We start from the raw sequence: 13,369 nt of genomic DNA, 5'->3' as shown, positions 1-13,369 counted from the left end.
AGTGCGAGCCAAACAGGTATGGCCGCAACTTCTTCAGAGCCCATACCACTGCAAAGGCTTCACGCTCTATTGCACTCCACTTCTGTTCCCTGGGAAGTAGTCTCCGGGCTAGGAAGACCACGGGTTGATCCAGACCCTCTTCATTGAGTTGCGATAACACTGCCCCAATGCCATGTTCTGATGCATCCGTCTGGACAATGAACTCCTTGGAAAAGTCTGGGGCCCTTAAGACCGGGGCCTCGCACATGGCTTTCTTCAGTCTCACAAAGGCCTGCTGACAAGCCTCCGTCCAGACTACCCGTCGAGGTTGTTTCTTGGACGTGAGCTCCGTGAGGGGGGCTACAATGGTACCGTACCCCTTCACGAAGCGGCGGTAATATCCCGTGAGGCCCAGAAAAGCTCGGACCTCAGTCTGTGTCTTGGGGGTTCCCAGGCCATGATGGCCTCGATCTTCGCCTGGAGGGGTTGCACCGCTCCCCTACCCACCAAGTGTCCAAGGTACACTACCGACCCCTGCCCGATCTGGCACTTGCTGGCCTTGATCGTCAATCCAGCTTGTCTCAGGGCCTGGAGAACAGCTTGCAGGTGACGCAAGTGATCCTCCCAGCTGTTACTGAAGACGGCTATGTCATCCAGATAAGCAGCAGAGAAACTCTCCATTCCGGTGAGGATCTGGTTTACCAGGCGCTGAAACGTGGCAGGTGCGTTCTTGAGCCCAAAGGGCATCACACAGAACTGGTAGTGGCCATTGGGCGTGGAGAAGGCTGACCTTTCCCTTGCTCCATCAGTCAAAGAGATCTGCCAGTACCCAGAAGTAAGGTCAAAGGTACTTAGATATTGGGCAGCTCCCAGCCGGTCAATTAATTCATCCGCCCTAGGGATCGGATGAGCATCAGTTTTGGTTACTGAATTCAGTCCCCGGTAGTCCACACAGAACCTCAGTTCCGGTTGGGCACCCGGTGGTGCAGCTTTTGGTACTAGTACCACCGGACTGGACCAGGGGCTGCTAGAAGGTTCGATCACTCCTAGCTCCAGCATCTTAGTGACTTCACTGTGAATGCTGGCCTTCACCTTGTCTGACATCCGGTAGATCTTGGACTTCACAGGTGGGCTGTCTCCTGTGTCCACGTCATGGACGCACAGGTGAGTCCTACCCGGGACAAGGGAGAACAACGAAGAGTACTGTCCCAGGACCTGGCGGCAGTCCTCCTGCTGTTCAGGAGTTAGAGATGGGGAGAGAATCACTCCCTCCACCGACCCACCCTTCTCTTGAGACGCAAACAAATCGGGGAGAGGCTCACTTTCCACGTCCTCTGCTCCGTCAGTCACCATCATCAAGATGACTTCGGGCCTCTCGTGGTGGGGTTTGAGGCGGTTGGCGTGCAGCACCCGTAGGGGCTGACGAGGGGTTTTAAGATCCACCAAGTAGGTAGCCTTACCCTTCTTCTCCAACACCTCAAAGGGTCCTGACCAGCGATCCTGGAGGGCGCTAAGCTCTCCTGGTTTGATCACCCACACCTTCTGGCCAGGCTCCAACTCCACCGGGTGAGCATTGTGGTCATACCACGCCTTCATCACTGCTTGGCTGGCTTCCAAGTTGTCAGAAGCTTGCTTCCACAACTTAGCCATTTGGCTCCGGAAGGCCAGCATGTAGCTCACCACGTCCTGGGGAAGCTTTCTGGGAGTTCTTTCCCATCCGTCTCTCACCAGGTTGAGAGGTCCACGTACAGGGTGCCCATACAGAAGCTCGAAGGGGCTGAAGCCCACTCCCTTCTGTGGCACTTCCCTGTAAGAAAAGAGTAGACAAGGTAGGAGGACGTCCCATTTCCTCCGCAGGCTTTCAGGCAAACTTCTGATCATGCCTTTCAAGGTTTTGTTAAACCTCTCCACCAGACCATTGGTCTGGGGTTGGTAAGGAGTTGTGAACCGGTAGGTCACTCCACACTCCTTCCACATTGCCCGCATGTACGCTGACATGAAGTTGGTCCCCCTGTCGGACACAACTTCCTTGGGAAAACCCACTCGGGTAAAGATTCCCATCAGGGCCCTAGCCACAACAGGTGCTGTTATGGTCCTCAGAGGTATTGCCTCTGGGTACCGTGTGGCATGATCCACCAGAACCAGGATAAACCTGTGACCAGCTGACGTTGGCGGATCTAACGGACTCACAATGTCGATGCCCACCCTTTCAAAGGGGGTGCTTGTGAGAAGTTGGCCTGATGTATGATGTCACTAGTTATAGTGTACACCTTATATCAGTCCAAATACCCTTATGGTGATTGGTTGTAAAGTCAACCTTATAGACCAGCTATCCTAGTGGTAGCATGGACAAGAGCAGTCTTAGGCTAAACTCTGAATGGCATGTGAAGCCAGCTGTGATACCATATATAATCCCTTGAATACCAAATGAAAGGACACCACAACAGATATATATATAAAATAAAGTGTATTTATTCTAAGCAAACCCTCAGCACTCTTTATGAGTTTAGAGGTAAGTACAACACAGTCTTATTAATGCATACAGTAAGTCACACAGGTAAGTAATACAGTTAGGCCCTAGGGGCCACGCAAACCATATACTAAGTAAGTGGTATAAGAACCACTGTCACGGAAATAGAATAGGCCTAGGCCTAGGGAATCGCTGGGGCTACACTACACTAGCGTTAGTTAGGAAGTGGGAGGCCCACGGGATTCGTGTGCAGAGTGGAAACACTCACGCGTAATGCGTAAAAGTCAATAGCAATGTTATAGTTTAGAAATAGATAGATTTAGGACACTTCCGGAGTAGCTAGGAAGTTGAGACTTGAAAACTAGACACTAGGATAGTCACTATCCTGATGAGCACCGGAGTACCCAAGTTACCTAGCCCACAGGCTGCGGGTGCATAGGGGTGAAGATGCGTCGTTTTCGTCGTCGACTCCTATGGATGCCTGAAGAAAGATGCTGACAGGCAGTCAGGGGAGAGTGTCCGGTGGATCCCAAGCCTGGGATCAAGAAGAGAAGAAACCTGCAAGCAGAGGGGACAGAGTCAAGGTCACTAGCCAGTGACCACGTGGAACCAGGAAGGAACCAGGCGATGTCGTGAAGAGTTGCAGGTGAAGGTGAAGCTTGTCGCTGCAGCCAGGAGGACCAGGAAGCGTCGAGGACGACCAGGACCAGGAGGCGAGCTGTCCCACGAAGGCTCTTGCTGTCGGCGGCGTCGAAGTTGGACTAGGACTCACCAAGCCTTGGCAAGCGGAACCCACGAAGAACAAGGGACTTGCTTCTGGTGCAGACCAGGAAGGTCTGGGGTGCTTCTTCTTTGCAGAGAAGCGGGAGCCAGTCTGGAGGAGCCAAACCAGCGCAGAAGATTTCAGGGAGCGTCGTCACAGAGGCCACTAGCCAGCGGGCAAGCAACCGGACAGACGCGGCAAGCAGGAAAATGCTGAAGGGCCCCACGCAGGACTCGTGGAGTGTGGGGGGCTGATCTTCGGTGCAGATGGTGCTTGGGGTTGGGGCTTCTCAATCCCCGGTGCACAACTTCGAGGGTACCTCAGAAGCTGCGCTGTAAGTTACTAGCCACTTTTCCCAGGTAGCCGGTCCCACGTCGCTCGTCGCCTCCACGGATCTCAGCTCTGCTGCAGATGTGGATGAGGGTCGGAGAAGTCTGGAAGTCAAGGCTCTGGTCGGGCTCTGCAGTCGGTTCCTCGTAGAACGGTCGCAAAGCAAAGGGTAGTCTCTTGATGGTGCCTGTTTGCACAGGGTAGCCACTCCTTGGCTACAAGGGAGATTCTTCAGTCTTCTTCTTTCGTCGAATGTCGAAGGTCCAGAGTTTCTGTTCAAGTTTGCAGGTTCAGGATAATCTAAAGTCTTGAGGCCCAACTCCCACTCTTATACTAATCTGGGGGGCTGGGATACCTGCTAGGTCACGCCTTATGGGTGGGACCTGGGAGGGGGTGGTTACACCCACTTCCCTTTGTCCAGTTTCGCGCCAGAGCTGGGGCTGGAGTGCCCCAGCGCCGGTTTGAACTGGACTATGCAAGGAACACCTTGTGTGCCCCAGGCATGTCTCATTCCTTTCAGCCCACCCTGCCCCAATACACTAAAGGCTGTCTGGGGAGGTGCTAGCACCTCCCCAAGCAGGAAACCTATTGTCCAGGCCTCCCTGGCTGGGATCACTCCCAGCAGCAGGAGGTCAGACTTGTGTCGTGGCAGCAGCATCCATTTTGTGATGCTGAGGCTTTGGTCAGAGGCTAACAGTTGAAGTATGATTTTAACATGTCTTTCCCTCTAGAAGGGGGGAATAATATTCTCATGTCCAGAAATGGCATGGGGGTATTATTCCCGAGTGTTAGACACCTTACACGACATGTTTTGATAAAGCCAAACCATAGTTACCATAACCGTCTAAGATTATAAGGCACTTTAAGAGTATATGGTAGGCTATATCATAGAACAGCTATAAGGACAAGGTTCCGAAAGCTGCAGACAGGCTCAGCTCATGCTAGAGCACCATCTCACATGTTACCAAGCACTCTGCCTCCAGGATTGTCAAGGCCTGCCATAGGAGTGACTGATAGGTACACATGTGTCTATATGTAAGTTAGGTATAGGAATACTACACCTAAGCAAGGGGTGATTACACGACCTTGCCCCAGCTGAGTGATCAGCCAGTTGTGTCAAAATGGAAGGCCAGGCCAGGGGTGGCACAATACATGCTGCAGCCCCTGGTAGGCCTAGGGTACACCTATGCCCTGGGTACCTAGGGTACACTGTACAGGGGCCAATAAGGTGATCCTATCCAAATGGGTTATGCACCTAAAGTACATAGTATTAATTTAGAGAGAGAACAGCAGGGCTGTGGGTCTGATTAGCAGGCCCACAGCCACATCTAAGTCGTAAACCAGTAAAGCAAAAGCAAAAAGTGGGGGTGAACATAGAAAGCAGACCCTACTCTCCTACAGTGCTAACGACAGGAAGTGGTTCCAGGGGAGCTTTCAGCTTCACCCCTGTTTTCCCACTGGCTTGGCAAGACACACATGTCCGGCAGTAGGTATCGGACGACACTTTCATTTGAGGCCAATAAAAGTGTGGGACAAGACGGGCGAAGGTCTTGTCTTGCCCCAGGTGTCCTGCCAATGGGATCTCGTGAGCCAACTCCAGAAGGAAGGCTCGATAACGTTGAGGGACTACCAAGGCTCGTGACGATCCGTGTAGGGGTGCCTTGGGTTCACTGTAGAGGAGGCCATCCTCCCAGTAAACACTGTAGTTCCCTTCAACGTTCCCTGCTGCCTGGGCTTGGGCCTGACGCCTTAGCCCCTCAAGGGTAGGGCACTCCCTCTGGCCCTGGCAGAATTCCTCCCTGGACGGGCCTCCCTCCACATGCCACTCGGCCGGGATGGGTAGGTCCTCCAGTTTGGTAACGTCCCCCACCGCAGACTCCTGGTCCACCACCTCCGGTGGCCTATCCGTCCTACGGGGTGTGGACGCCGAGGCAGGCTCCTCCTGTCCTCGGTTCTTCCCTTGACTGGCAGCTGGCTGGGCCTTTGTTCCAGGCTCCAGCCGAAACGAACTCCCTCTCCGGGTAGTCGCGGACCTTGTGCTCACACAGGCCCAGTCAGGTGTACCCAGCATCTCAGTATGAGTCCGGTATTCCACCTCCTTCCAAGCATTGTGCTCCATGTCATTCCCCAGTAGACAATCGACTGGCACGGCAGGGCTTACGGCAACTCGAAGTGAACCTGCAACCCCCTCCCATTCAAAGGGAACCTCGGCCACCGGATAGTGGCCTGTTCTGCCGTCAGCCATCGCGGCTGGGTGGAGTACATCGGGAATTACCTGCTCTGGAGACACCAGTTGGCTACGTACCATAGTCATACTGGCTCCTGTGTCTCTCAGAGCCTCCCCTCTTTGGCCGTTGATGGTGACCCACTGCCCATACTTTACGGTATTTGCGGGCACCTGGATCTTAGGAACCATCTCCCGTTCTCCCAGGGACACTAAAGTGACACCCGCCCACTCCCTTCCCTTAGTTAAGGGCATCTCCTCCCCGAGCACTGCACTAGCTACTCCGGGGGTCTTTCCTCCAATGGGAGGGGGTGGTCGTTTCGGGCACTTCGCATCTCCCTTGTAGTGTCCAACGCCACCGCACTCGTAGCAATGGACAACCCTTGGCTGCTGACTCTGGCCAGGATTAGGGTTTCTGGGTGGGTTAGCCCTAGGGGTGAATCCTGTTCCCTTCCCTTGGAAGTTATTTTGGGGGCCTTTGGAGAACTCCTTTTTCTTTTCCCCTCCCTCTTTCTTCTGAGGGGCGCCCTGTCCGGCCTTTTGAGTATCCCCTCCAGTCCCCCTTGTGGACACCCGGGTACTAGCCCAAATGTCCGCCTCCTCAGCAAGCTTCCGGGGACTGGTCAGCTTGCTATCCACCAGGTGTTGACGCAGTTCAGGGAAACATTTCTCGAGCAGGTGTTCCTTCAGTACTAGATCAAACAACCCCTCGTAGTTCCTCACTTCACTGCCCTGAATCCAACCCTCTAGTGCCTTCTTTGCATAGTCCAGGAAGTCCACCCAATTCTGTGTGCCCAGTTTGTGACTACCCCTGAACTTCTGTATGTACTTTTCGGGTGTTAGTCCAAACTTTCTTATGAGCGCCAGTTTCATGGTGGGGTAGTGGGTCTGCTCATCCTCCTCTAAGGCCAATAAAGCATCCCTACCAGCTGGAGGCATGTACTTGTACAATCCCCCTCCCCAGTACTTCTCTGGAACCCCATGGGCCCTTAACGAGACCTCATAGGCCGCTAGCCCCTTGGCGATATCGTCACCCACCCCATAGCTAGCTACTATGTCCTTTGGCAGGTAGGGTTTGGGTTCCCTGGTGTACTCTCGTTCTTCGCTGCCACCGTTAGGTACAGGGTGTGCCCCGATTCTCAGGATCTGAAGATCTATCTCTTTCAGCCTTATCTCATGAGCCATCCTCTGTTCCTCCTTCTCTTTCTCCAGCCTTGCTAAGTCCCATGTGAGCTGTCTTTTCTCCCTCCGGTCTGTTAACTCCACTTCAGACAAGCCACCGCTAGAGGCACTGCTGCCCTTCCTGGAAAGTGTCCTGGGCCCCGCTAACAGGTTCCCCACCTCAGGTTGGTACAAACCAGCTCCCTCACTGTCGGGCTCTCTATCCCTGTCCTCCTCCTCAGCCTTGCTTTCTCGGCGTGCCTCCCCCCAAGCCCTTAAGCTGGTTTGGAGTGCACCCTTCTTTGCTCCTGGGGGACAATACACCCCCTCCCGCTGACAAAACTCCCTGAGTTGGGCCACAGTGTACGTTTCTAAATTCTCCAGTACAAACTCCATCTTGCCCACTCAGGTCAGAGGACAGTTATTTGCAGTAACTATGCAGGGGGGTACCTTATATAATACCTCCTCCCACCACCAGAGTAAATTTGGAAAAACAAAAACTCACAATTAGGAAGGCCGCTTTGAGAAAACTCCCGGTGTAGGCCTATGGACTACCCACAGTTATTGTTGAGTATACGTAGGCACAGCTCTATCCCACCACTGAACACCAATTATGTTGGAAATACTCCACTCCCACACCGGAAAGGGTGGTGGTAACGGGGTCTCTCCAGACATACACAGTGGTAGCTTGGCTCGAGTGGTCAGGAATCAGGCACCGTGCTAAGCATACGTCATACCCATACAATAACCATGCGTGCATCCGTTCCAAAAACGACTCTACACCGTAAAAATTATGAAAATATCTCTGTTTATCTTCTTTTTCTCTTAGTTGCTGATTAAATAAATAATAACACAATCACCATATACAAGGCTTTTTCTGTGGAAGGGTACGTCAAATAAATACAGTCTTAATGATTTAATAAATAGGGGAGATCATAAATAATTAAGGCATAAATATAAGTGCATTACATACAGGCAATTAAATATTATGAGGCAATAAATACTGCAAGCCAATAAATATTGTGCGACAATAAATACTGTGGAACAATAAATATAGTGAAGCAATAAATAGGTGAAATACAATAAATACAGTGCTCTCAATAAATAATTAAAAGCTGACAGTGACACTCATAGAATCAGATCACATTTAGATTTCTATGGGCTGATTTGGCCCAGTCACAGCTTGTGGTTAGATGGATGGCTTGAGGGTGTCTACTCCCTGGCTTGGACAAGGCTGAGGCCTAAACTGAGGTAGATCAAGGGGGGGAATTCTAGAGACCTGGCTCCCTCACTCTACACAACCCCTCTGAATTAGTCTCAGCTCACCCCTGGCACAATCAAGCTGGTTCCAGCACCTCTCTAGCCCCTAGGGTAGTCTCTCAGGATTCCACAGGGCCTTAGGCGCCCTCTATTCCACTTACTGCCCTTTTTCTGAAGCTCCGACGCCGCTGGAGTCGTGTCGACGCCGTGAGGCGGTTCCGGTTCGATGTCGGCGGCCTCGGCGCAATGTCAGTTCTTGACGACGCCAGTAGGCGGTTCCGGTTCGATGTCGGCGGCCTCGGCTCGATCTCGTCCTCCGGTTCGATGACGTCGGGCAGTCTTGGCTCGATGTCGACTTCAGGCGGCTCCGGTCCGATGGCGACCTCAGGTTCGATGACGTCGGCCGGCCTTGGCTCGATGTCGACTCCCGGCGGCTCCGGAGTGCGATCCCCACTCCCGACCTCCGGTGCTCCTCTCCTCAGATTCCGGCGACTCCGGAATGCGATCTCCACTCCCGACCTCCGGTGCTCCTCTCCTCAGGTTCCGGCGACTCCGGAGTGCGATCTCCACTCCCGACCTCCGGCACGCTTCACCTCGGTCTCCGGCGACTCCGGAGGGCGGACTTCACTCCCCCGTCGACGCCGCTCACTCGACCTCGGGTGACTTCCTCCTCGACCTCTGGTACTCTCTACGACCTCCGTCGGCGCCCTCTCTCGACCTCTGGCGGCTCCGGGTACGACGTCTGCTTTCCCAGTCAGCGCCGCTTCTCCACCTCGGGCTCCGGGTCTCAAGGCTTCTCGACGTCGGACTCCAGGAAAACCAATAATCAGGTCAGGACTTTGCTGTTCTTTGCTTCTAAGGCCTGTTACTGCTGTCCAGGTCCTTAAGATGGTTTTTCCTTGCTTCTTCCCACACAGGGCTCCAGGCTGGGCTCAGTCAGTAGGGACTAGTATCAAGGGTGGGTTTATGGACCCCACTCCAGGCACAAGTTTCCACCCCTGCTGCCTCACTCCTTCCTCCTTCAGGTTTCTGCTGCTCTCTCTTCACCAGTCAGGTGCCAACTGCCAGCTCCAACTGCCAACTCTCTGTCTTAGCTTCCCAACATTCTAAACCGCCTCCAACTGTCACAGGGCTCCAGAATGTTGCAGAAGGTTCTAGTAGGTTCCAGTGGGTGCTGATGATGTCACAGGTGGCCACCATTTTGTGCTCCAGGCCCTCAGACAGAAGTTCCAGGGGTAGGGAAAATGGCTCCCTGACTCTGCATCAACACTAAAAAGTCTGGTGGTTCCCAAAAAGGAAAGATACTAACAGGGTTTGAGGCAAAAGTGGGACAAAATAAATAATGATGAGGAGGGACCACCCAAAGGGCTGACAGGTCTAACACTTCCTCACAGCTGCCCAGTCTCATGCTGCCTCTGGACTTTTAAATAATACTTATTTGCCTTGGAACAGCAATTTTAGATTAGCAGGGTAGATAAACACGTATTCAATATTATATCCCTGAGTTTCCTTTCCACCTCCAAAATTGATTTATACATGAGCTGCACTTTGGCAGTGTAGTTGGGGAATAACACCACCTTAGAGTCTTCACAGTGAATATCTTGTGGGCAGTAGTTCTGCTGCAGTATAGCATCCCTGTCTGCATAGTTAAGTACCTGCATGATGATAGATGTGGGCAGTGCGTCAGGTGGCTCTCTACGAGCAAGCGCTGCGTGAGCCCTCTCTAGTATGATGCAGGAGGACAACAACTGGTCTGGGATCCATGCCTTAGACCAGTATCTAAAGAGTTTCTCTGGTTGCTGTCACTCTGTGCCCTCCGGCAGACCAACCAACCACAGTTTATTTCTAAGTGATAGGCGCTCCACATCCTATATTCGGTGTTAAAGGAGTGCAGCCAGAACCTTCAGTATTTGCAGCTCCTTATCTTTGGTGCCCGCCACATCTTCCAGACATGAGATTCACCCCTCGACCTCAGTAGTTCTTGCTGATAAATGATGTAGGAAAGTAGGAAAGTAGGATCTGCTTCTTATGGTTACCCCCACTTTTTGCTAAATGTAATACTGTTTTTGACTAGTCTGATGGGATCCTGCTAATCAGGACTCCACTCTATCTGCTTTCTCCCTAAACTGTTAAGTCATGTACTTAGGTACACTCCAGATTAGATACTGGGGTACCTTTGTCAGTCCTAAGTATGTGGTACACATGTACCCAGGGCATAAGTACCCCAGAGGCCTCCCATGGGCTGAAGCATGTTTTATTCCACCCATGAGAGGCCATGCAAAATGAAACTACAGGCCTGCCATTGAAGCCTGTGAAATTGGTGCATGCACGACTTACTTAAGATATAGGTTTACTATGTCTAAGGGTCACTGCACTTAAAACTTATGTGTCACACCTATAGCAGGCCTTAACAATTCTGAAGGCAGGGTGTTTGGTTCTAGGTGAGAGGGTGCCACTACATGATCAGGACACCCCTACAGAGTCCATTCTCCAGGGTTGTCAGTGAGGCAGCCATTTACGACATATAGAGTGGCTGAAACAAACCCTATCGTGTTTGGTGTCAAACATGATGGAATCATACCCCCACACTGGTAACCGGTGTGGGAGGTATGACTCCACCCCTCAGAAGCGAGCTTCGTGAGGTCCCTGGTGTTCCCAGTACCAGCCTTCTAGTCCTGGACAGCACAAAATGGTTGCTGCCGACCAGAGACACATTTCTGCCCTCCTACTGCTAAGTCAAGCTCGAGCAGAAGAAGGCAGAACAATAGGCATCCTGTCACAGGGAGGTGTGACCATCTCCCAGACAGAATTTTGAGTATTAGGACTGGGTGGATGCGCTTGCCCGCGACTGAAAGTCTGCATGAGGGGCACATTTGGTGTCCCTGTGTATAGTTCAGTCCAAACCAGTTGGCTCCAGCTCTGGAGCAAACTGGACAAAGGACATGGAAGTAATCTCCCCAATGTACAGACCCTCCCCTGGGAGGGTCCCCTGAGTCTTACAAACCCTCTTCCTTGGGCACTTAAGGGCTTACCTGGCTCTAGGAACTTAGATTCAACGTGGACAAGATTCTGAACCAGAAACTTCGTTTGGGCCCTACTTCATCTCCCACTCAGTCTTCTGCATTGTCTTTGCCTGTGCACCATACAGGATCTGTGCAGGACCGGTGGAGCATCAAGGACAACTGAAGATATCTCCATTGGAGTGAAGGAGTCACTCCCCTGCATCTGCAGGCACAGCAATACTGCTGTCCAGTCTGATGATCATGAGCTCCTATGGACTCCGAAGATTTCAGCAACACAGGATGTAAGTTTCTACGTCACTCATGGTCCGAGCTGCCTTTTCACCAAGTTTGAGGTCAGAATCCCTTTTCGGGGCTGCAATACTCAAACCCCTGTGCACCGCATACATTTGCGAGCGCATATGCTTGTTGGAGTTTCCCGAACTAGTGCATTGGGCTCCGAGTAGCCTCAACCTATGGCACCATTTCCTACAAAGAACTTTGACCTCCTCCCACTGAGTGCTCCGTGGGGCTGTTGTTTTGTGAAATGGCTCGAGGTCCTCTCGCGACTCCTCTGCCTCCGGCCTGTGGGTCCACTTGAGGGTCATCTTCGCTTTTCTTGGGCTCTCCTGGTTGCTCCAGGCCTGCCCTGATTCCTCTGCATTTGGTGAGTCCCCTGGACCTTGCTGGTCTAAACCGTACACATCCTTGACCTCTAAGTGGGTTGCCGTTGCCAAAACTTGTTGGTGCTCCTGCCGGGCACCGACCCCTCAGCACTCAACATCCTTCGTGGGATAGCTCGTATCCGGCTCCTGGTCATCCTCGACATCTCCTGGTCTCCGTAGCTGCAGAGTCAAGGACTCCACCAATCAACCTGATGCACAAAAAATCAGTGGCCTTTCGTCTTCCAAGCCCCTGGTCACACCTAAGTGACACAGAGTCTGTCCCCTCTGCTTTCATGTACTATTCGACAAGAATCCACCTTTGGATTCCAATTGACACTTTTCTTCCTTCCAGCAGCGGCTCTTCTTCGAAGTCCTCCATTGGGTTCGACGGCGGTTTCCGACGCCACTTCAGGCCTATATACCCGACTACCCTGGGATAGGTAACTTTGTGTACCCCGGTTTCCATGGGTAGGGTGGCTCTCCAACCTCCTATCTTCCACGGGGTTTCTTCGAAGGCGACTGGGAAGGGTCCTTAAACTCAAAAACTTCAACGGCGACGTTCCCGTAAAATTGTATGGAGCACGCAGTTGTGTTCCCACACTGCACCCGTCCTCCGTGGGATCACTATCTACTCACCTTGGGTGGTTCCTTGGGGTCTCAGCGATTCTACGTCCTCTCGACACTGTCTGGACTCGAGTCATGGTTCTTATACCACTTGCTTAGTATATCGTTTGGTTCCCCCCTGGGGCCCACTGTGTATTAGTGCTATTTACTATCATTTCTGTGCTTAAGTATTGTGTGCTTTGTGAGATTATCTCCATGTAGGAGATAGAGTGTTGGACTAGATAGTGTTATATCAATAAAACCATATTTTTATAACTACTGTGTGGTTCTCCTTTCATTTACCCAACACTATAAGGTTGCATTCTGGTAAAACACGCTGCTTAACATTCCTTCAAGACTAAGCCTGAAGGCTGCTCTCCACAGCTACCACTTGGATGGCTTTGTAAGGTTATCTTTGACCTCTTAAATCACCATAAGGGTTGTTTGGACTGGTGCAAGGTGCCCACTTTAATTAGTGGACAGCATATACCAGGCCAACATCTCACAAATGTCATAGTTCCTGGCATAAGCGGGAGACCTCCACACCCACTCCATCAACCTTGTCATTGAAATCATTGTGAGAGTCCTTAATAGCCGGCCGTATAATGGCCAGTCAAACTGTCTCTTCCTGCGGCTGGGTAGCTAGTTCAAGTGCCTCATCCCCTGCCATTCCAGGAGGTGCCAATGGTTTGGCATACTTATGTATTGAGCCTTGGCCCGTTGCCTTGTCTTTCACCATCCTGGTGGTCCAGCTGGAATATCTCTTTATCCCTGTGTCTCCACGGCAGGAAGGCAAAGTTATTACAGAGCAGGGCCAGGTCAACAGACTGTAAGGTGGAAGTCCCTTATGATTGGGTCTCTCCCCCAGTCTGCTGTTCCCCAGAGGTTAGTCTAAAAACATCTGATTTAATACCC

The sequence above is a fragment of the Triturus cristatus genome, chromosome 8, assembly GCF_964204655.1.
Source record: "Triturus cristatus chromosome 8, aTriCri1.1, whole genome shotgun sequence".
Classification (NCBI taxonomy): Eukaryota; Metazoa; Chordata; class Amphibia; order Caudata; family Salamandridae; genus Triturus; species Triturus cristatus.
Note: the sequence above shows the minus strand (reverse complement) of the source record.